General features: G+C 38.7%; 1 pseudogene; it reads right to left on the reverse strand.

Moving 5' to 3' along the window:
- Positions 1–2,471: 2,471 nt before the first annotated feature.
- Positions 2,472–3,483, reverse strand: LOC149231236 (selenium-binding protein 1 pseudogene; annotated as a pseudogene).
- Positions 3,484–24,769: the final 21,286 nt, after the last annotated feature.

The raw sequence follows: 24,769 nt of genomic DNA on the forward strand, positions 1-24,769 counted from the left end.
CTACAGGGTCTTCTAACTCCCTTTTATTAAGAGATGCATGATGATAGTCACCGAAGAAGAGTGAGGTTGAATATTTAAGGGTGTTGGTGTTTTTGCTAAGAATATTCTTTAATTGTCCCTACTTCTATGAGGCATGATTTTTTTGTTTCGTTTTTCTTTTCCATGTTACATTTTCAAAAATTGTATGCAAAATAGAAAACAATGCTTAAGCATAAACATCTACTTAGACACCTCCCCGACAATGGTGCCAGAAAGTGGTGAGCCCTGGTATTACACCAAGAATGTTGCAATTACCAAGGCCTGCTCAACTCACATTATCAACTCGTGGCTCATACAAACTTCGAGGTGACAATGTTATGTGCACCACAGATAGTATTCTACTCATGCCACTCTTAGTTATGATATTAGATCAAAAAGAGCTCAAAAACCCTTCCTTCTACTCAACTACAATGAAAGCTTGATTAAAGGACAAATTAGAAATTACTTCTAGTTATGAAAATAGAAATACTATTGAATGACCTTGTAAAACCCTAACTATTCAATTCATGAGAAGGCAAAGGCTAACCTACTTGTAGAAATGAAGCTCTGTTATCTTGAAGAATTCATCAAATTAACTCATCTACTTTCATAAAGGAAAATAATTTATCTTGAATAATTGATCAAACTACCAATAAACATCTACCTAGTTCATACTTTCTCATAAATCAATAACCTACTTGCATGATAAAGACACTAATCCCCCTCTCTTTTTGAAATGAAGACAAGTAAGTTTTGGAGTGGCCTATGATCTTTTCTTGATAATATTATAATAGTTGGGGGTAATTATGCATCTATGCTAAGTAAAAGTTGTAGTGTAGGTCAAAACTAATGATGAAAAATGCTGCTATAGGCTTTCTACAGACGATTTCTAAAGGAGACCTATAATGCTATAGGCAAGCCTGTAATGCCACAGGAGGGCATCTGAGTGGTTTTCGAGGATGGAAACATTGGCTTGAGGATCTGACAAGGGTGCTATTAGTTGAAGAAAATTAAAGGAGGTTGGTTGGAGCCCCTAGCCAAGCTCAGGACCTCTTGGAGGCATGTCTTGTACTATAATGAGCGCTCTCAGTGACCTAAGCAAAATAGCTTATAAAATAGGGTTCTTCAGACAGAGTTTGGAGGTGGAAGGAGAAGATCAGAGAGCTCAGGATGGAATTTACAAAGGTTCCCTTCCCCAAATATTAATCAACTCTACAATAAATCACATGCATGCATCCATTTATCATTCACAATGTGAAATACTTCTAGAAAAGGTGAGTTGAATTTAAATGGCATCTAATTCATCGAATTTCAGTAATCTAATCACTAAAATAACTTTTAATACTACATGAAGAAAAATTAAAATAGGAAAACTAACACTAATCTTCTTCCAAGAAATCATAAACACAATCTTTTTGAGATTTTGTTGTGAATCCTTCCACTCGTTCTCCCATAAGAGAGGGGATGTAGAGGTTGCAACCACATGATTTTATAGGTTAACTTGTACTGAAATGCAAGAAACTATGAACTGATAGGAATCAAGAAGAAACATAAGTACAAGAAGAGGGATCGAAGCGTATGGGTTGGTCCCAAACCCAAGGGTATTATCCCTCTTGAACTAACTCATATGTAGCTTAAAATCCAACTTCTCATTATAAGAAAAAGTGTAGGTCTAATAAATCACATAATAGTTGAAAATAACAATGTCAATGCTTGGATCTTAGTAGATACACCTAGATGAACAAAAAATTTAATCCTAATGATCTCTTCTCCTAGTTTATTTATACAAAAATGGTAGTTGAAGCAACTCCCATGGAAGTAGGAATGTTTCCCTCCTTGATCTCCAAAATGGTGGATCTTGTCTTTCTTGATCTTCACTTTCACTAGGATTCACTCTACTTCCAATGAATTTGAACTGGTGAGAGAAGATATGGATATCCCAAGCCGAGTTAAGGGAGTTAAGGAGGTGGGAAAATCGTCTAGATTCTCTCCTAGTTGTCTCGATTAATCCCCTGCATAGTAATAACCTAAAAAATGTTTCATTTTCCTACAATCAAACCACATTAGGCCACATACTATGAAAAGCACCTCTTACTCCTCTTACTGAGCATAATATAATAAAAAATGTGAATTAATGCAAGAGAAGGAGAGTTTTAATGCTGGAGGATGGAATATTAATATTCAAAATATACCTATCGATGTGACTCATTAGTTATTGAACCATTTATTTCTAGCAAGTTTATTACTCCTAAATCATGACATCATTGCTATAAAGTAAAAATGTTCTCATTTCTTCTTGTTATTTTTTATGCTCGTGCTCTATGGAATTTCTGGGGTATTTAGAAAAAAAACCTCCACATTTTTATAATTTGACCTAATTATTGAATAGAAGGAAGATTTGAATTGTGACAGTTTATGAGGTTCATATAGAATAAATTCACTATAAAATAGTTTTATAGCCATATGTCTAATGTGCAATCCCCACCAGGATACCTCATCATGTGAGATAGTGGTAGGGCTTCTAGCTCCTTCAAAGTCCACCAGGAAATTGGGGTTTATTTCCAGTCCACCTTTCTTAGTGTCACAATCAATCTAAATCATATGGGAGCCTTTCTCTACTAGTTTAGTGTCAAATTGTTTATCCCAAGGACTATATAATGAATTGGTAACATAAAGGCACCTTCCATAAAAAATTAATTGGATCATTTGTGGACATTTCCTCAACATTTTACCCTGAAAATATATATTCCAAAAATATGTTAAATGATTTCTCGGTCTTTTATGTGTCTACAAGTGTATATGAAATGTCTCTGTTGATGAAAGAAATGCATTTCCAAAAATAAAATTACAAATGATAGAGCACTAATTTATGGTCTTAAGATGTTTCTAAAACTTTCATGTATAAATTTAAGAAAAGGTGCTTTAGTTGCTACCATATCTTTCTAACGTAATTTAGTTTAATAATTATTCACTTAATAAACATTGACAAAAAAATTGGTAGTTATAGAGTGGAGTAGAGTACACACTTGAACAATAGGATTATTAGGCTGTGATGTTTGTCCCTCCTCATTAATGATCATTACTTGGCTTCCCTTTCTTATTAGACCTCCTACCCAAAATTTACCTATAAAGACAAGATTTGCAGGATCTTTAATGTTGTACTGTCGAACATCTCCATGAAACCAATTTACAAAATAAAGATATCATTCACCCAAGGAAATTATGAGATTAGTTATTTTCCCAGCCATTTCTAGTATAATCTAGTTTTGAACCTTCAAATATGGAATTATTAATGCAACCTAAAAATCAAAAGAAAACCAAAATGCATAAACAAAATGTATCAATAAAAGAATAAGAAAAATTATGAAGGATATTTTTCTATTGTTCTCTGTTGGGTCGTGCAACAGGTATGAATTTACTCTGGACTACACTATCTTTTTCCTCCTTTTTATGCACTTGTGCCATCATGTAATAAGGTTTTGGTAGAATTTCGATAGAAAGTGAACGAAACTACTTTTGATGTGATTTGGCTGTCAAAACTAACTTTTGTTTCTTTTTATGCAGAAATTAGCGAATGGAATAGCTGTTCTTCAAACTATTGAAAAACAAAGGCTAAACAAGGAGAAAAGGGCGCGTCTTGTGCGGTCAAATTAAGAAGATAATTAGGAGGATCAATGTAAGATGGAAGATTGTCTGATAATATTATTTAGTTGCGAATTCCTTAGGATCTCCTGATCCTAAGGAATCACATTTATCTCTTTTTCCTCTTTGACTATAAGAGGGGAAAAGGGAATAGAATAGAGGAACTTAACTTTTTCGCCCTTTTACTTCAATTGTAATTTTAATATACAGAGCATTATTCTGAAGGATACATCGTGTTCTAATGACATTTGGATTAGATGAAAAATATATAATTCATGTTGCTGTTCATTCGCAATATTCTGAAGTAATTAAGCAGTAATCACTGGCGGCTTGGTCCCGGTCACTAGTGGATTTCACTACTGTTCCCTGTTTTATAGTTTTACCTTTATTTTACTGCAAGTTTAATTACTTTGTTTTATAGCTTTACAGTTGATTTACTTTCACTAGTGTTGAGTTCGTGTATTCATTGCATTAATTCTTATTTATATTGATTGGCTTCATTTATTTATGTCATAGATTGATTTAATTATTAGGTAAGAATCATTTCTTGTTAATTGAAAGCAAGAGTGTTATTTGTTAGATTAGGACTTTACTTTTATGGAAAAGTAGATTAAGCTGAAAGAGCTCTATTATCGCTACAGTGTACTCGGTTGATGTAATTGCAATTAGAACTTTTTGATTAAGATTGAGTTTTGGTTTTGATTAAGATTTAGTTTTGGTGCTTGAATAGGTTAATTTCCTTGAAGTTACAAGCTTGATATTTATGGTTTGATCCGTTTACCCTTGTATTGAAATCAATAATTTATTTTAAAGTATTACTCTCTATAGATTCAAGTATTTTCATCACTTGCACATATTGTGTACACTCTTGAAATAAAAAGACTTACCCAGGTCCATAATTAATGTGAGACATTTAGGAGTTCTAAAAGACACCTTATACATGCCCAACATTTCGCTTCTGTTGCCAGGGAGAGTGTTTCCATTTCATAGAAGGTGGTGTATGTTTGATAATTGTTTGTTGTGAAAGAATTGGGTATTAAAAACGAAAGGTAAGAACCTGCATATGAGCAAGTAAAGTGCTTGCTCCCTTGCTCGTTTTTCAACACAATTGCGTAGGGATTGAAGTAGAAATAGATGTTTGATGTTTGTTTGCTATGAATGAATTGGGTATTAAAAAAAGAAGGTAATAACCTGCATACGAGTAAATAAAGTGCTTGCTCCTTTGCCTGCTTTTAAACAAAATTACGTAGGAATTAACGTAGAAATAAATGTTTGAATTTTTGTATGAATGACTAAGAAGAAAAGAGTAGAAAAAATATATAATTCCCCTACCCAGTTCTAGAAAATCTAAGTGATTGGTGCCCCTTGGAAGATCAACTTACATTGACGAAATTATGAAGAAAGATGAGTCTCACTCATCAGTAGGACCCCGAACCGTTACTACAAGAAATCCTATTGTAACCCTTCAGGTCGTAGGATCACCATCTATAGCTGACGCTGAGATTCACAGTAAGACTGAAGGGTTCGGACAGAGTTTTCAGAATATTGAAAACTTACAGCCTAACCCTTTATAAGAAGGAAATTCCTATAACCTTCGTGAAGGAGAAGGAGAAACAGGTAGTGCTGAAAAGATAAATCATCGAACCCAAATCTCTTGAAGTAGTAGTTGAATAGAGGACACCCAGTATTCTGGACCAAGGTAGTGTTGTTAAAATCATTCTAAAAGTCCCTTCTAAATCCCCAAGAACAAATATCCAGCTCTAGAAATCCCTGAAGAATATTGGCATATTTTTTATCAAATGGCTAATAATCAGCAACAGCCTCAGACCTCTACATTACAATACCCTATTGTTGATACAGCTATGAATGCTCCCATGAAAGCTATTCCATTACAAAATATTCCTACCTTTCATGGGCTAAGTTTAGAGGATCTTGATGCATTTCTTATCGAATTTGATGTTTTATGTAGGGGATATGATTACGCTACCGACCCATAGAAGCTGAAGTTGTTCCCATCTACTCTAAAGGGAGAAACTCTCGTTGGTTTATGGGACTTGGTGGAGGTACCATTAATGACTGGGACCAAATAAAAAAGCCTTTCTCAAAAATACCAATATTATTGAAGGATGAAATCATTCAAATGGTAGCTAAGACTAATGAGACTCTTGAAGAATATGTAGAATGTTTTCAATATAATCTACAATATAATGGGCTGGAATTTATCACCAACATTGAAGGGGATCTCTCTGGTGTAGGTTCCCAACTAGAGCCTGCACTGAGTGTGTTGGGGATCCCTTCTGACATGTAGGCCCGACTATCGTTCAGTTTTGTAGAGCTAGCTTCGGATAGAGGTGTGATATAAACTTAGTAGAAGGTATGAGTTTTTAAAAACACAAGAGAATAATTGACAAGTATCTTGTATCATATATATACCATGAATAGCAAGACATAAACCACACAGTCTCACGTAAATTTACTGTTAGAAGGACTTTAAATAAGACTTGTGAAAATTAACTAGATACTTCTTAACGATTGCAAAATCAATTTACAATAATCAACCATTTAGCACCATACATAACCATGCAGTCAAAAGAAAGATTATACTGATACCTAAAGAAATAGTTCATTGGCATGCGTATAAAGTGAAATAAACCAAATATTATTCATACGTAGCAAAACCAAATTTGGGGTACAAAATAGCATGTGGAGCGACTGCACATCAAAAATATTTCGGGAACATTTGATTCATCAAGTGAATCAAAATACTCATGGCACCAACACATAGATATTTGAAGCATTCAATAGTGAAAATATATAATTAACTCTTGTATCAACTAGAAGAACAACACGTCGACGGAGATCTTGGGGAGAGAAAAGAGAGACTCATGGCATCCGCTCTGGTTTCCGAAGTTCCAAGGCCTGTCGGCCCCTTCCCCCGCCCTCGAAGCTCTGCTGACTGGTCGAATGGCCAACGAAGTGTTTTCAACGGCGTCGATTGGTGGATGCCGCATGCTTCCTCTCTGTACGCCGATACTTTTAACCTACAGGCTTACGCAGGCTCGAAGGAGATTATGGCGATAGCCTTTGCGGATCAAGGCGGGGAACCCCTGATGGTCTTTGCATCGTTGAGGGTGAAGACAGAAGGGGCAGGCGAGTCCCTGGGCAGAGCCATCCCGCGCATAAGGGCAGATCTGTGCATTCAAAACTTTTCAGTTCCGACTATTGCTGCCCCTGTTGTTGCTGCAACCATCAGGGTCCACAGAGAAAGGAAATGGAGAGTAGGGGTTCTTTGGAGTTTGGAAATCCATTACCAGCTTCGAAAACCTCTTCAATCTGGAACCACTAAGGATGAGGGGCAAGTGTTTGACAAAATGCTTATCCCAGATTTGTTACTAAACAGGGGCCTGATCTCCATCTCAGACCAAAAGAAATGTCCTGGAAAGGCTGCAGATCGCCGGCATAACTCACAAGGCTCAGGGGCGGATTGGCATGGGCATGATTTTCCAGATCTCACAACCGTGAGCTGCAGGAGAGCTGCACGTCCAAGCAAGATAAACTCTGAGAGATTTTTGGTTTGCCCTTATGAACAGGAACCAAAGGAACCAGAACAGAATGTGCCATCTGACAGATATGCGTGCACCAGTCTTCTCTGCCATCAGGGTTACAGCAACAAGCAGAAAACAGATATCTCAGAACCATTTCAGATCCTAATAGTACTCCTTTCCGGTAAATCCTTGCTGCAATGGGTGAGATCCTCAGATCTAGTGCAGAACCTCAAGCTTCTCCTGGAAAGTCAAATGGGTGTTCCAGCAGCCTCTCAGCGTCTCCTTTTTGAAGGTAAACAACTGGAGGACTCCTGCCCCCTGTCTTGTTATAATATTCAAAGAAATGCATCCATCACGCTGTCCCTTCGTTTGAGAGGGGGAGCTGGTGGTCAGTCTTCTTCTGCTGCTGCTTTTTCCTATAAAGATGCCGTCCATTCTCAGAAGCCCAAGGATAAGGCGCCTCCAAATCAAGCTCCCAAACCCTTCTTAGTGGACAAGTTGGAGGAAACCCCATCCATTGAAATAACTCATCCCTTGCTGGATAAGCAACACCAGATTTTTGCTGAGTATGGCATCATCTGCAGGTTCAATGGTCTCTGGCCTCGCACAGCAGATTTGTACCAATGGATTCATGCTAATTGGACCAAAGATTGCAGGGTTCTTCTCTGTTCAAAAGGCTTCTTTATAACTGTGTTTGCTGACAGTGAGGACTACCAAAGAGTCTTAACTGAAGGCCCTTGGTTTTGGAATTCTGCGGGTCTATTCCTCACCCCATGGTTCCCAGAGTTCGATCCCGCCACAGCAGTCATCACCAAACTCCCCATCTGGGTCAGACTTCCTAACCTTCCAGCGCATCTCTGGAATTTTGTTGTATTTGAAGCTATCGGCAACTCCTTAGGCCGCTACCTCAACACAGATGCTGCCAGAGGGTTAAAAGGGATGTATACATTCGCCAGAATTTGCGCAGAAATAGACATAAGCAAAGGACTTCCTGATCAGATCATTCTCAAAATAGGTGATTTCCACTGGACTCAACCCCTGGATTTTGAGAACACAGCTTTCCGCTGCCGAATTGTCATCTCACAGGGCACCTTCAAAGCTCTTGTCCTTCAATGCCTTTCCCAAAAAAGAAAGCCAACGCCAAGCCAAAATCCAAAAGCTGGAAACCTCATGATCCTCCCCCAATGGATGTCTTTTCTAGCTCAGATGAAGAGAACGAGGAGGAAGATGAGGAAGTCATGGACGAAACACCAGAACAGGTAACTCCTTCGGCTCGGCACGAAGAAGCAACGGTCTCGCCCATTTCTCAGAAACGAACTCATGAGTCTTCTCCTTCGGAGTCAGACAAGGAGCTCTCGCCTTCAGCCCAACGCAGTTTACAAATCGTGCAAGACCAACAGTGTCCAATTGGCTGGGTCAAAGTTGGTAAAAAGAAAGGGAAAAAAGGTCGACCAAATGATTCCACCCTCGCTGTGTAAAATCTTCGGTTTTGATCGTGATCCCTCTTCTCTTGTTTCTCTCTCAGTTCAGCTCTGTTCGCTTACTCTCCTCTCTTGGTAGCCGAGGTGGATTTTCTATCCTTTCCGGCGGACCATTTTGTCTGCTGGGATCTGTTTCAGATCCTTCTAGTTAACCAGTGTCTGTCTCAGGTCTTGTGGTTCTTTGCCGCCCTGTGTGGTGTGCTGTCCATTCTTTTTAGTTTTCGGAGGCTTGGCTTGTGGTTCAGCAGCCCGTTGGCCGCTGTCGTAGCTGTTTTGTATCATATTTTCCTTTTAATACAAAAATCTGACTTACACAAAAAAAAAAAACTAGAAGAATAACACTTCTCTTAAGAAATATGTCTATTACTATCCAAAAGTCCTTTGCTCAAAAGCCCTTTCAAATGAGACGTGAGGTTACATTTATAGGATGAGAGAGACCGTTGGTCTATTATTGACTGTTGGACTTCCTAGTGACTTTTCGACAACCAAATGAATCTTAGCATTCTATGTGACCTTTCATGTTCATAGAGTATTCTGTGCTATCATAGTACACAAAAATAGGAAATGGCTATCATCCTCGTTGACTAAGCTGTACATGGTGAGTTCCAGAATGTTGAGCGCAAGATTTTTGATCAGGTAAGTGCGCCATATGTTGTATTCTGCCACGATGGAAGAGATTGGTGGCTAGCCTTCATCATGTTGGTGTAAGCATTCTAGTGCATCCAGGATAAGGGTATTTTGCTTTGCACGCATATGATTGTTCAGGGTACCCAACTTGGTCTATAGCCTCATCCTCCTGTTGCCTCTTTTCCCCTTCTTCTAGTGCCTGTTGCCTTTCTATCTCTTCCTCCATGTTCTTCAGTTCCTTCTCTAACCTTTTTTGTTCATCTTTTTTTCCCCGTAGCTTCTTCTGATTGTCTCTTTTTTCCAGCCTCTTCTTACTTCCTTTTCTCTTCCTTGTCTTTTGCTCTCTTCTCATCTTCCTGCCTCCTTTTCTCATCTTCCTTCCTATTCTTCTCTATCTCGACCTAGCTTTGGGTGTTAGGTTCCTAGGATTGTCTTCTTTCTAGTTCTCTTTGCCTCTTTAGTTCTCGCTTATTTCTCGCCGGTTTGGAATTTCTTTGTATGAGTGTAACCTCCTCTTCCTCGTTGTCTCTTAGAGGATCTTTCACTTCTTTTCCTTTTCGCTTCCTTGATGTCTCAGCGCTCTTCAGTGATCTTTTTTTTAGGCTTTCATCATCTTGGAAATCATCAAGGAGTTCATCTTTTATGGCCTGTTGCTCACTGGGACTGATATCCCTTGTGGAGTTATACCAGTTCCTAATTCCGCCCTTGAGGTCCTCCTTGTGTGGGCGTAAGACCAACTGAATTTTGCCTTCCTACAGTGGGTGGCTACGATATTTTTAGGGTTATACGTTCTGTAATTCAAGGTCATGAAATGTCTCCCCTCAAGTTCTTCAGAATTTGCTTCCACCTGCTTGAAGATTTCTACTACATACGCCCAAATAGTAAGAGGAAAAGGTGGCCAAGGTTTCTTCTTACCTTTGTGCAACACTTTCGAGAAACCCTATGTCATCTAGTAGTAGACCACTCATAGAATTGTCCTATCTATGATGAACATGGGTAGAGCATGTTGAGCTTTATGAGTACCAAACACCCTAATTACTGGTCCTTCATCGATAGCGAACCACTGAGCTACCTTAACTACGATCCTCATGGCTCTTTTTTAAATGCAAGGTGGATCTTCCCCAAACAACAATTGGTATAATGGGATGATAAATGTTTCAGATATTATATCCAACATGGCTATATAAGCCGTGTCCTAGAAGACCTTGTAGTGGCAATGGACAATTAGGGGTACTGATGAGTCCCAATTGCAGCTCCAGTGTTTGAAGTGGCACCTCGAACAAACAACGTCAAGGAGGTACGAAGACATATAAAATTCTGTGAATTGCTCAGGAGATGGGCTTTGGGTAGCAGCTATGTTGGTCCTCAAGGATGATGACAAGATGCTCACCCAATTGAAAATAATTCATTAAGTGGTGATGACATACATGAGTGGGCCCCACGTGCTATAAAACACATCGCAATTTGTCTTGCCATATAGTTGACACATCATTGAAGACATTAACAAATATATCCTACGTAGCCCTTTGGTCTTGTATGCTTGGTCTGTCCCAACGCAGAATTTTGCAAGTTCTTTCCACCAATCCCTCAAGATGTCTTTTGTTGCGGTAGTGAATCCGGAAAGCCACTTGGTGTTAAAAATATGCTACTTTTCAGGCAATTTATAGTAGGCATTGATGTTTGTGGAAGCAATGGTGTTTATAGGCACCTCATGATGACCCCTAATCATCCAGTCTTCTGTGCTTGTACACTGCAAGACCCATTCAATGATTTCAGCGCACAAGAATATTGGTGGATGACCCGCCACTTTATGTAACCTTGACCTTTTGACATTGATATATACGTTAAAATCCTCTTGTGTCTCCAGGATATCCCTCTTAGAAAATTCTTCGTAGATGTCATACGAGAAGAGCCTAGTGGTCTTACTTATGTTGCATGCCATATCTGTGAAGATAGGTGGTTGTTAAATTGTTGAATTGAGGCTTCTGTGATCCATAACATATATTGAGAATATTTTTGGCGTAAATCACATTTAGAAAAACCTTTGTCGATGCATTTTGAACCAACTAGTGTGGTTCATCGTCAGGACAAGTTTAGGAGTCAGATCATGGCTGCCAATTATATAGGGAGAGCAGATCCTCCAAACGGCTAGGTTGACTGGGTTGTCCATCAACAGCTAACTAAAATAGCTAGATTAAAAGTAATATTAAAATATTAGTAAGTCAAAGGTAATAGAATAAATAACCACTTGTAATGTATTAGTTATTAAATTTTATCATATTAGCATATTTTACTTAGGTTAATAAATTATTCAATCTAACTCATTTATAATTTATTTAATCATATATGTAAAAAGGGGGGTTTTTATATAATAGAATGTTATATTATCAAATTTTAATTATTATACTAAGTTACCTATTTCTAATTTGTTTAATCAATTGAATTGCTAGGGATGAGAAAAGGGGGTTTTTATATATTAGTTTATTTAATTATTTATTCATTTATTTCTTAATTAATTAATTATAATTATGATTTAATGGAATAAATTAAGAGTATTGGTTAAAATTGATCTATATTTCTATATTTATTTTTATTTAATTTCTATGGTAAAGGTAGAGACTTATTAACAAATAGGAATAATCATATACATGAAATTCTTGATAAGGAAATAGTAATAAAAATTAAAACGAGTGTCAATTTTTATTTTTATTTTTATTATTATTATTATTATTATTATTATTATTATTATTATTATTATTATTATTTTCTTTTTATTTCATTTTTTTTAAAACAAGGAGGACAAGAACAGGACAATAGCAGAAAAAACAACTAAAAGGAGAACCCTAGGAGGAAGGAAAAGATAGCTTTAAGGAGAAGGAACTAGGGAAAATGGGATACCCTGACAAGAATAAGAAGAAAGGGCAAGGATCCAACAATGACCGATCTTCCATCCATCATCTCTATTGAGATTGTTAGGCCTTTTTTCAATTTCAACCGCTTCCCTGAATTTACAGTGATGGAATTGGGCAACCTTGGTAATAACCTTGTCCTCCTCAATATAAACATCATGCTTGGTCTTTTCAGCATGCTCTACTAATGTTGAAGACTTTTCTCTCCCATGTCTTAGGTTAGCTACATTTTAATTTATTCTTTGATCGATGAAGCACCCAATTTCCCCAATATAGGGGGGCCCACAAGAATAGGGGATCAAGTAGAAACCCTTCATGTCCTTAGGGTCAATGGGATCTTTCACTGATCGAAGGGATTTACAAATGGTTTTGAGGGGCCTAAAGGTTGAGGGAATATTATACTTCTTAAGAATTCGAGCAATCTTGTCCATGGTTCCCTGGACATAGGGAAGATGGACACCTAGCAGGCGTTCTTTATGTTCTTTTCTAACAATCGAATTTTTAGAGGCTTTAAGAAAAGCCTTCTGACCTAGGTGCCTACTATAGCCATTCTCCGCAAAGACATTAAGGAGATGGGATTTTTCCTTATCGAAGCCCTTATTATTAGAAATCCTAAGGGCACGAGTAGTGAGGGTGTTAAGAACCCCCAATTTTTAAGCGGGGAAATGATGGGAATCGACATGAAGATACTGCTCAGTATGTGTTTTCTACCAGAACACTGGGTGGGAGAGGGAACCGTCCTTATTCCTAGAAATAAGAATATCCAAGAAGGGGATGAAACCATTAACTTCCTTTTCCATGGTGAACTTAATGGCCGAGGATTGACAGTTGAGGTGATTAAAGAAGAGATCCAACTCCTCTTGGCCATGGGACCAGATGACATTAGTGTCATCAACATACCTTTTCCAAAGCTTGGGTAGGAGACAGGATGAGGCTAAATATTTGGCTTCAAAATCTTCCATAAAAAGATTCGCAACAATATGGGAAAGGGGTGAGCCCATGGCAACACCAGAGGTCTGTTCAAAGAACTCACCCTCGAAACAGAAGAAAGTGGAAGTGAGACAAATCTCAACCAGTTGAGTTGTATTGGGATCTGCTAGGAAATAGATTACATCCAAGGCCTCATTTATCGGGATACAAGTGTAAAGGGAGACCACATTAAAGCTAACGAGGATGTCTTCAGGGTCAATCTTAATGTCATTAACCTCATTAATGAAGGATGTAGAGTCTTTCACGAAGGACTTTGGATGGCCCACAAGGGGCTTTAGCTTAAGGGCAAGGAACTTAGCTAGAAGGTAGGTCGGACCACCAATGGTGTTGACAATAGGCCTCAGAGGGGCCCCTTTCTCATCCCTAGCAATTCAATTAATTAAATAAATTAGAAATAGGTAGCTTAATATAATAATTAAAATTTGATAATATAACATTCTATTATATAAAAACCCCCTTTTTTAAGTATATGATTAAATAAACTATAAATGAGTTAGATTGAATAATTTATTAACTTAAGTAAAATATATTAATATGGTAAAATTGAATAACTAATACATTACAAGTGGTTATTTATTCTATTACCTTTGACTTATTAATATTTTAATATTATTTTTAATCTAGCTATTTTAGTTAGCCATTGATGGTCAACCCAGTCAACCTAGTCGTTTGGAGGATCTGCTCTCCCTATATAATTAGCAACCATGATCTGACTCCTCAACTTATCCTGATGATGAACCACACTAGTTGGTTCGAAACGTGTTGACAAAGGTTTTTCTAAATGTGATTTACGTCGAAAATCTTCTCAATAGGTGGTTGTTCATCTGGATCTATTTCCCATGCCCTACTTCTTGATGCACCTTGAGCTATTCTAGTAGTCAGGTGACCCATCTTGTCTTCAAAAGAGGAAATGGATATGCACTCGAGCTCGACGTCACCTGGCATGTCAAAAACGCAATCCCATGATGAGAGAGAGGGCATGACCATAAATTAAAAATACTAAAAGAAAACTTAGCTAGTGAGAGGAAGGTCTAGGGGATGAGTGAGTCACAATGTGTTTGATGAAAAACAATGCAATAGTGTGATTGAGGTCACAAGTCAGGCACAACAGTGATATTGAGATGCATAGGGGTAGATCATGGGTCGCATAGCAGATGCAGGAGTCATGAGGTCACAATGGTAGGAGGTCGTGGGGGACGTGGAGTCTTGAGGTCGCAATAGTAGGAGGTCGCGAGGTTGCAACGTTAAGAGATCATGGGGAAAGAGTCACGAGGTTGCAGAGTCACAAAGGGAAGGATATTTTGGCCACGGGGCATGCGACTAAGGTTCATATTCTCTTAGAGGACACTCTGAATGACTTTGGGAGACCCGGGTCACTTTTAGAAGGATATAGCCTCAGTTTCTTGATCTAATAAGAAGGATCAAGTGTAAGGAGAATTGAAAACTTGAGCAAAGGAGTAGGGGAAGGATAGGGTAATTTATGAGGCACCAACGGCAAGTAAAGGGCTAAAACCTAAGGCAGGGGGTAAGCCGGAGGTCAAGAGATGCAGTTTATGCCATTTGGAAGAAACTAATAATTGCAGGAGGGAGGACCGTTACTTACCAGAGTTAGACACGTGTGCCAAGTCAGGTTGGAGGGATTTATGTCTTCCGGTGTCACCAAAAGAGCTTTGTCAAATGCGACCAAGGTGCCCTCCTATTTATAAAATCATCGCATGTGTTGAGGTCGCAAGGGTCACGAGGGGGTATATTGCGACCTTGTGACTCACAGGCCATGAAGTCTCATGGGTCATGAAGTCGCATGGGTCACAAAGTCGCATTGGAAGATGCAGATAGGAAATGCGACCTTGCGACCTTGTGAGTCATAGATTCATACAGTCGCGTAGTCACAAAAGTGGCTGACATTAACTAAGGTGACTTTGCGACTTCATGACTCAGAAGGTCGTGAGGTCGCGGGGTAACACAGTCATGTGGAATCTAGGCGGTTGGAAGTGCGACCTTGCAACTTTGTGACTGCTAAGTCATTGATGTCACAAGGGTTGTCTTGGTCGCAGGTATATGCTATAATCATGTTTTGATTATGTGACCTAGTCTTATCTCATGAATTTATGACGTGGCTTAACTTAGAAAAAAATTTAGATTTCCCTTCGATCTACTGACACTGATGAACCTTTGGGAAGGACCTAATGGGGTTGAAGCGTACGCTTGATGTAGGGGGTCAATTTTTTTTATGTTTACCCAGATGTTTGGAGGTGTTGTCGCAACAGCTACAATAATTAGCGATTCCCTCAAAGAACCTAGGATCTCTAATGTTTACAAGCCTCACTTAAGGAGACTTGAAATAGATATTTCTTGATTGGGTTGTGGGTCCCACTGATGGTATTCCAGGTTCTCCTTTTGAACTTGGTAAATTGTCCTACCTATCTCGACATGATCTTTACACACGCGAAAAAAGTGGCACTACCTTTTGCTACCTTGGGCCAATAGGGGAGTACTGAAGTTACAACATGAGTTTTAGAGTATTTCAAGTATAGTGGTCATGGTACTCTAGTTTTCCTCCACTGCCCATGAACCTAAACAGTACCCGGGTGTAGTCACTACCTCAAAATCATGAATGTTGCTCCACTTCCAACGTGTCTGGTGAATACCTCAGTGGAGTTGTTGCTTCACCTCTTTGCACAGGAAGCCTTTCTCAGTCCTTTAGCCCTTATTATGAATGTGTAGGTGCTCATGAGCACTTATTTTGCTTGTGCATATAATGCACTTATTTATTGGATGCTTAAAACATGGGCAGATGAGGGATCCAGACTTATTTGACTTGTAAAGAGGTTGTTTCTGGCTTTAAGAGTCCTTATTGTTTTCCCAGGATATGTGTATACTCATTGCTGGTTTCCTCGGCTCCTCTTTCATCCGTAAGACTACAGGTGAGCTAGAATGGCTTCAACAACTTAGATCATGCTAGCAATGTGGATAGACCAATGTGGGTGAGAATGAGGACCTATGCATGCCATTGTGTTCCCCGTTGTTACCAAATATTTCGTACTATAATCTTGTCGTACTTAAACTTTGGTCCTTTAACAGATCTAGAGGGCATATGAGGGACCTAAAGTGTAGGGTTGTTTTAACTTTGAGCTACCATATCTACTTTATTCCAAGAAAAAACAAACAATTGTTAAACTAGTGATTGAAACTAACTGGCCATAAATGACAACTATTTATGAAATCGATGGTAGACTATAGTACAAGGTGGGACTAGCAACTATGGGGTTGCTAGGTGAAGTAATGTTTAAGATCGTGGCCATTCACTAGAAGGGGTTCCACCCATCCTCCTAGGGTTTGTAATTTGAAAGTGTGATGATCAATCTTTTCTACAATTTAGAATGGACCTATCCACAAGGCTTGAAATTTTGCATCTTTGCCTTTGCCTTCATGAGCCCGGTCCCATTTGAGCACTAGGTCCCCTACCTCAAATTTGTGGGACCCTGCGGATTTCCCATAGAACCATCTTTTGATCCAGGCTTGGTGAATGGCAAACTTCTCCTTATTTTTGAACCTTTCTTCCTCTAGTTTCACTAGGGTATTGATCCGGCTTTGTATAGATGGGCAAGGGGTGCCTCGCGACTCTTGGGCTAGCCTAAGGGTGGGGAGATATATATTGGGGGGAAAGATGGCTTCTTTCCCGTAGACCAAGAAATACGACGATGTGCTTATTGAGGTTTTGGGAGTGCCCTGGTTAACCCAAAGAGCGTTACTGAGGGTGTTACACCAATTCCTCTGCTACGAAAGCAGGGTTTTTTTGATGATATGAATGAGGTTCTTGTTGGTTGATTCTACCAATTCGTTCCCTTGATGGTAGTAATTAGCTAAATGTTTTAACACTATGCTATTTTCTAGAGGAAAATTATATAATTTCAAAGATGAGAAGTAAGTAGCATTATCAAAAAAAGGGAGGTTGGAATGCTGCACCTGGTGATGATGTGCTACTTAGTAAAAGATATTACCTCATCACCATTAACTATTCGAAGTGGGATTACCTCTACCCATCGAGTGAAGTAGTCAGTGGTTGTGAGTATGTATCTATGCTACTTTGACGAGTGAGGGATGATCTCGCCTATGATGTCTAGACCCCATTATTGAAAAGGTTCCTCAACTGTTATGGGTTGTAGGGCGGTGGATGACCTTGCTAGGGAAGATTTTAAGAACCCCCCCTAAATTTATAAATATAATAAATGGGCGAATCTCCATGATATATAAGAAAAATGGAAGGCGATTTTATCAATAATATAATATGTATATATAATTTTTTGGCAAATCTCTCACCAGGCATGGCGAATATTTTACTCAATTATAAAATCTTGTAAGATCTTGGCGAGTCTTTCACTAAATAATAAAACTTTGTAAATTCCTAGTGAATCTTAGCATATGCTACATGCTGGTTTAATTCCCCCATTTAAATAGGCTACATTCCAGGTGAATACCATGGGTCAATACCATGTGCCATTTTGGTGAATACCATGGGTCAATACCATGTGCCATTTTGGTGAATACCATGGGTCAATACCATGTGCCATTTTTATTTTTATTAATTCTAATATTAGGGTTAATAATGGTTTTTTGCATGGTATTAATAACAATCTAGTCCATGGTAGTTGTCCCATAGTATTTTGGCCATAGGTTTCACCTAAATATAACCCATTTTTTGAGTGTTCGTAAATATAAGGTGACTTATGGAGTAAATATAAAAAAATGTTTTATTTGTTTACCATACCTCTTGTTTATTTATATTTTTATTAATTTACCATACCTCTTTTACAAATATGGTATTTGGCCCATAGGATTCACTTAAATAAAATCTCTTTCTTGAGCCTTCATAAATAGAACGAGGGTTATGGACTAAATATAAAAAGAGGTTTTATTTATTTACGATACGTCTAGTTTATTTATATTTTTATTTATTTACCATACTTTTGAGTAAGTATAATAGACGTTTTATTTATTTACCATACCTCCACATTACTTATATTTTTATTTTTTTACACCCTTACATGTATATAAGGTGACTTATGGAGTAAGTACAAAAAATGTTTTATTTATTTACCATACCTCTCATTTATTTATATTTTTATTAATTTACCATACCTCTTTTATAAATATGGTATTTGGCCCATAGGATTCACTTAAATAAAACCTATTCTTGAAAATGGGCGAATGGAAGGTTGTAAGTCCTAATTTCAAGGGCTAAATTTACCTTTTTTACCCTCTCCCTTAAAATAAGGTGGGATATTTGAACTGATTTGTAAAAATATACCATAATACGAAATATTCGCCCACTAAAAATTTAAAACCCCTTAATTTCGCCAAAGGGCGAACATTCGCCCCTAAAATTATCCTTGGACCTTACCTACCTGCTAGCATGCTTTTGGCAGATTGAACACTTTCACACATAGTCATGAGCATATTTGAATAGAGTGGGCCAGTAGACACTTGCCCGCATAACCTTGTGCGTCGTGGTGTCACCCGCATAATGACCTCCTACCGATCGGTCATGTAGATCTTTAAGCACCCATTATGCTTCATCATATTCCATACATCCTAGCAACACACCAAAGTGATGCTTCCTGAAGAGGTTCCCCTAGACCATCTAATATGAGATTGCTTTAAGTCTGATGGCTCTTCTCTGTTTCACGGACACTGCTTTGGGCAAAGACCCCTATGTTAGGTATTGCTTTCAATCAGCGTATGATGGTGGGGAGTCATGTGAGCTGAAGAGTTCATTGTGGTAAATTTCGATTTCATGCTCCCATCCTTCTGTTTCTTAGGCCAATCAGTCATATTTTGTATCCTGTAGATCCGTGGCCTTGACAGCCAGCTTAGAAACACCATGCCCTTTTACAGTGTAAGAGGGCTTAAATTCTAAGTCGTATTCGTGGAGGGATGTCATCCAATTGGATCTTCTCTTCCCCAACTCTTTTTCTATGAAGAGGGATCTAACAGCAGGATGGGGAACCATTACGGTGATGTGATTTTTTAGAATGTATGGCCTAAAGTGTTTCACCACTTTGCAGACAGCATAAGCCTGCTTATCAATGTCTGGGTACTTCAGCTCTGCCCCTTGGAGTCTTGTACTCATGAAAGATATAGGACGTTTTTCATGATCACAGTCCTTTTGGGTGAGGACCGCGGCCAGTGATGAATTTGAAGCGAAAGTGTTTAAGATAAAATTTGTGTAAATTGGGGCTTGAGAGTGAAGGTTCCTTCACAATTGTTGCCTTAATCCGGTCAAAGGATTCCTTTTCTTCCTGATCCCATTTGAAAATTGTATCTTTCTTTATCATGTTCTATAGAGGTATGGCAATCTGTGCAAAATATGAAATAAACTTGCGCAGGAAATAATTTTATCGAGGAAAGGTTGCATACCTTTCTTGGTGCTTAGCTGAGGGATTTGTGCTATGGCTTTTACGTGGTCAAGGTCGGCAGTGATCCCATTCTTGGTGATGATGTGGCCCAGTAGATTACCTTCTAAAACTGCAAATATTCTCTTCTTAGGGTTGAGAGAGATCCCATATTTTTGGCATCGTTCAAAAATATGTTTCAAATGCTGGAGATGATCAGTTCTTTCTTTTGAAAAAAAGGTGACATCATCAAGGTAGACCACCACACTTTGCCCCATTAACCCCCGAAAGGCGATATCCATAGCCCTTTGGAAAGTTTCCCCAGCATTTGTTAGTCCAAATGGCATACGACGAAAAGCGAATGTTCCCCACTTCGTTCAAAATGTTGTCTTAATCCTGTCAGGTTATGACACCAAGACCTGATTGTATTCGGAGAACCCATGGAATAGATAGAAGAGATTGAACCCTGAGACAGTTTGAAGGATCTACTCCATCGATGGAATAGGGTAGTTATCTTTGTCCAACGCCTTATTAAGGTTCCAGAAATCGAAACATAGGCATATTTCTCCAGATTTTTTTCGTATTGGTACGAAGTTAGATACCCATGTCGAGTGTCTAACCTTAAAAATAATGCGGGCATCCAACAATTTATTTAACTCTTCATGAGGGGTCCTAAGGCAGGATGCACCTTCCTCAGTTTCTGCTGAAATGGTTTGACCTCCTCCCTTATAGGAATAACATGTGGAATAATCCGAGTATCATATGCTTTCAGGTCATCATAAATCCAAGCAAAGACATCTTGGTACTTTCAAAACAAACTGATGAAAACTTGTTTTTCCTCTAGGGTGCATTATGTTCCTAAATTAACATATTTGGGGTCACACTCAGTGCCGAGATTGATTTGCTAATGCAAGAGAGTCAAACTATGCATCTTGGCATTTGGCAGACCTCTTAAGCGATCCTGAAGGTCGAACAGTTTTTCCAATGACATCACCCCTTTCAGTAAGGTATTTCCCTTCCGGGAATCCACCTCATCTTGTAATGTTTTTTCATGTTCCTCTTCGTCGATAGCCATGTATTTGAGTACTTCCACATTTGCCATGAATTCCAAAATCTATTGGTCCTCATTGAACATGCACAAGTTAGTTACGTTATCTGGTACTACTAGTTTATACAAAATTTCAATAGAGTATTAGCAACAATGTTATTAAACCTAGGAACATACATGATATTGAAATCTTTAAAAGAATTTATGAGATGCCATACCTCTTGCTGGTAGATGTAGATACAAAAAATGGATGCTATTGCATATCTGCCTTGTAATGATTTCCAAATCTCCAGTGACTTTTGGGCTGTCTTCTTTTAAGTCAATAGCCTTTTTTAGGCCAAGCACCAATGCCTCGTATTTAGCAATGTTGTTGGTACATTGGAATTATAACTTGCAAGAGATCAAAAATCTATCTCCTTTGGGATTTAGTAGGACACGTCCAACCCCTGCTCCATCGTGGCTTTTTGAACTGTAATAGTACAGTGTCCACATCTCTGTGCTGGGAAAGGGTAAACTCGACGTATGTAAGCTTAAAGAAAAAATTGTGTCATCAGAGCTTGGGGTTTGCGTGGGGATTTCAATCAGGGTATCTCAGGAAACGGTTGAGGTCTGAGGCTGATAGCACCTGAATGAATATTCGAGTAGGCATACTCGTAGATCTTGTTGTGCATAACTAATTGGTTCATTAGATCTTTCAAGGTCGGTAACAGTTGTTGGAAACAGAAACAAGAAATGTTAAAAACAGCATTTCTATAAATAGAATTTCAGATACCAATGTTAGACATAGCAACAAGGAATGAAAAATGGAAGTTCTAAAAATAGCATTGCAATAAATAGCATTTCGAGATAGATTCCAATTTTAGTTAGTCCTTGAACTAAAATTGAGAAGTAAATTTCCAATTTGATCTTAGCAGCTGATTTTAAAATAATTAATTAATTCATCACAAGTTAATTAGTTGTAGAAAATCAAACATGAAGTCTATGTAAAGACATGCAACAATTTCTCCATTGATTGAGGAATTTATCCCTTGATTAAAGGAGAGATTTGTAATTAGTTACCTCAGTTAACTGAGTTAAGTCCAATTAGATTAGTTCAAATAGTTTGTTGAACTAATTGTGAGTTTAGTTGGTTAATGCATGCATGCATGTCACTGTTGCACTTCAGATAACTGAATATTCTCTCATAAATAACTCATGCATGTCAGTTCAGTTAGAGACCCAGTTGAGATCAGAGGAATGGATAGTGTACTATTAGTTAGAGGAATTTTCATATAATGGAAACTCATCCATGCAGAAGGAATTATCTCCTTCAGGATTGCGTCATTATTTCAGAGGTTAGTGAGCAGTATGAGAGGTAATTACACACAGGTGGCAGCATTGGACCTCAAGTGAAATTGCACAAGGAAATAGGAGGCTTGGAAGGTAGAGGAGAAGGTTTGTGAGAAGCCTTTGATTGTCTATGAGCAGCAGAGGGATTGTACTGAGGGTTGGATAGCTTGTGAGCTAAAGCTTTATGTAATCTGGACATATTTCCACTCGTATGATAATACAGAGATCAGGGTTTTTAGCTGAGGCTTTCCCCAGAGTATTCTTCCATGTATGTGCGATCAATTTCTCATTCTCAGTTATATGTGTTCTATTTGATCTTTCTCAAATTCATAAGCTTCCGCAAGTTTTTGGTAGAAGTAGGTCTTGTATTTTACTTTAGTATATTGCATAATATTTTGATATACAATTGGAATTTCTACATGGTATCATAGCAAAGGTTATCAAAGTGAAGAAAAATATACAAAGAAGGGAGAAGTTTGAAGTTTCGAGTTCCTTATGATAGAATTTGAATTCTTATCACATCTCATATTTCCCTAATGGCGTTCAACGGTTTAAGACTGGAGTATGCTCTTGATGGCAGCTTGAATTATATAGCTTGGAAGGATCGCATGGAAGTAGTATTAGAGGACAACTGTCTAAAGGACTTCATTGATCAAGAAGTCCCTAAGCCGGTAGTAACTAATGCTATAGAATTGGCCAAATGGAAGAAATGTGTGGCTAGAGCGAGGAGAATCCTTTTGGAGGGAGTTCAAGACCACATAGTATTGAATCTCCATGGGAAGGAGAAACCATTTTCAATGTGGAAAACATTGAAGGATCTATATCAGAACAACATCAATCAGAGGAAGCTGGCGCTAAAAGACAAGCTTCGGAAAATCAAGTGTGAAAAGGGCGATACAATCTCTACATACCTGAACAAGCTCACCACCTACAGGGATGAGCTTGGAATTGTAGGGATCACGACAGTCGATGATGACATTGTGAGTCTTGCTCTCCTCGGTCTTCCTAAGAGTTGGCATAGCTAGCAAGACTCGATAAATGGAAGAGACAAACTACCAAAATGGGAACGACTTTGGTTGGATCTGATGTAGGAGGAGATAAGGAGAAGCACCAGAGATGGTTCTTAATCGAAGGAGGATGAAGAAAATTTCACCTTAGCTAGTAAGGCAAAGAAAGGGAAGGAGAAGGATTCTCATCCCAAATCGAGTTCTTCCCATAGTGGGAAGAAGTTTGACAAATCGAAAGTGTGATGCTCTCATTGTCATGAGGTGGTCCATTTTTCAACAAATTGTCCATTGAAGAAATCCAAGATGGGATCCAAGGAAGGATATAAAGGTGAGGCATTGGCCTCAGTGTTCGAGTTGGATTTCACCCTCTTCACATGCACGGTTTCATCCATGGTGGGATGTGGTTGGTTTCTTGACAATGGAGCTTCATTCCACATGACCGACGATAAGAGTTTGTTCAGTACCTTGGAGGAGAAAGATCTACAGATACTCATAGTGATGGGTAATGATGAAAACTATAGTGTCTCAGGAGTAGGCACAGTTGTTTTTCCGAGGGAACATTGAGCTCGCATTACCTTCAAATATGCGAAGTATGTGCCAGGACTAAAGAAAAATTTGGTATTGATCACAATGCTGGAAGACAAAGGCTATGATGTAGTCTTCAGTAAGGGAAAGGTTTTCCTTAGACACGTCACCACGATATAGGTGAAGTAGATTGGTTCACGAGTCAAGAACCTGTATGCTCTTGAGGTTCAAGATGCATGCAAAGCCTTGATGAGCAAGGAAACTATTGGAGACTTGGTGGTTGAGAGGGAGAGTGCATTACCTCTCGACATGCAGTGCCAGAAGAAGTCTCAGACAATTGTGGAGGAGCCAAAATTGTTGAAGTAGCTTCAGGAGGTTGTGGAGCAGCCACAACTAGAGAAGCCGAGAGGATACCGAGTGGAGGCATCCACTCATGTAGAGACCTCCAGTTGGGGGAAATTTCGAGCAAAGTGGGCAGAGGGATCACATGCATTCATACCTCCAGGTCGGAGGTGAGGCAATGTGGAGTGACAGTCCCAAGAAGGATGGAACAGGGGCAAGATCATTGAGGTACCCATCCTCTTTGATTAGACCTTGCTACGGGATCCCCGACGAGGAGTAGCAGGAATCTCTAAGTGGGTAGAGGCAGAGGAAGATGGAGCGGTAGAGAGAGCTACAGTGCAGGAATCCCAAGACAATGCAAAGCTAGCAGGCCGCAACAATGTGAGAGGAACAGGAGTGTTGCACCAGTGCAGGATGGCATAGAGAGGTGTGCAATGGTGCGAGATGCCTGGAGTGTTATAGTTGCTTAGAGGTCACAGAGGGAGCACTTGTATGCGGGAGAGGAAACTTCAGCATTAGAGGATGTTTCTAGCCCAATAGGGAGGTCAGTTGGGAGATTTGTTTTTGTATCTAGAGTTACTAGAGCAATAACACTAGAGAGAATTGTTGCATGCAGAACATTCCAAAGGTTCAGGATCGGGTTCGAGTTGAATGTGTTTCTTGTTGAGAGGGAGTGTTGGAAATAGCAACAAGAAATGATAAAAATAGAAATTGTAGAAATAACATTTCTATAAATAGAATTTTAGGTACCAGTGTTGGACATAGTAACAAGGAATGAAAAATGGAAGTGCTAAAAATAGAATTTGTATAAATAGAATTTCGGGATAGATTCCAATTCTAGTTAGTCCCTGAACTGAAATTGAGAAGTAAAATTCGAATTTGACCTTGGCAGCTATTTGTAAGATAATTAATTA

Source organism: Pinus tabuliformis, chromosome J (assembly GCF_031772625.1).
Source record: "Pinus tabuliformis cultivar Carrire ecotype Pingquan chromosome J, CPIR1, whole genome shotgun sequence".
NCBI lineage: Eukaryota > Viridiplantae > Streptophyta > Pinopsida > Pinales > Pinaceae > Pinus > Pinus tabuliformis.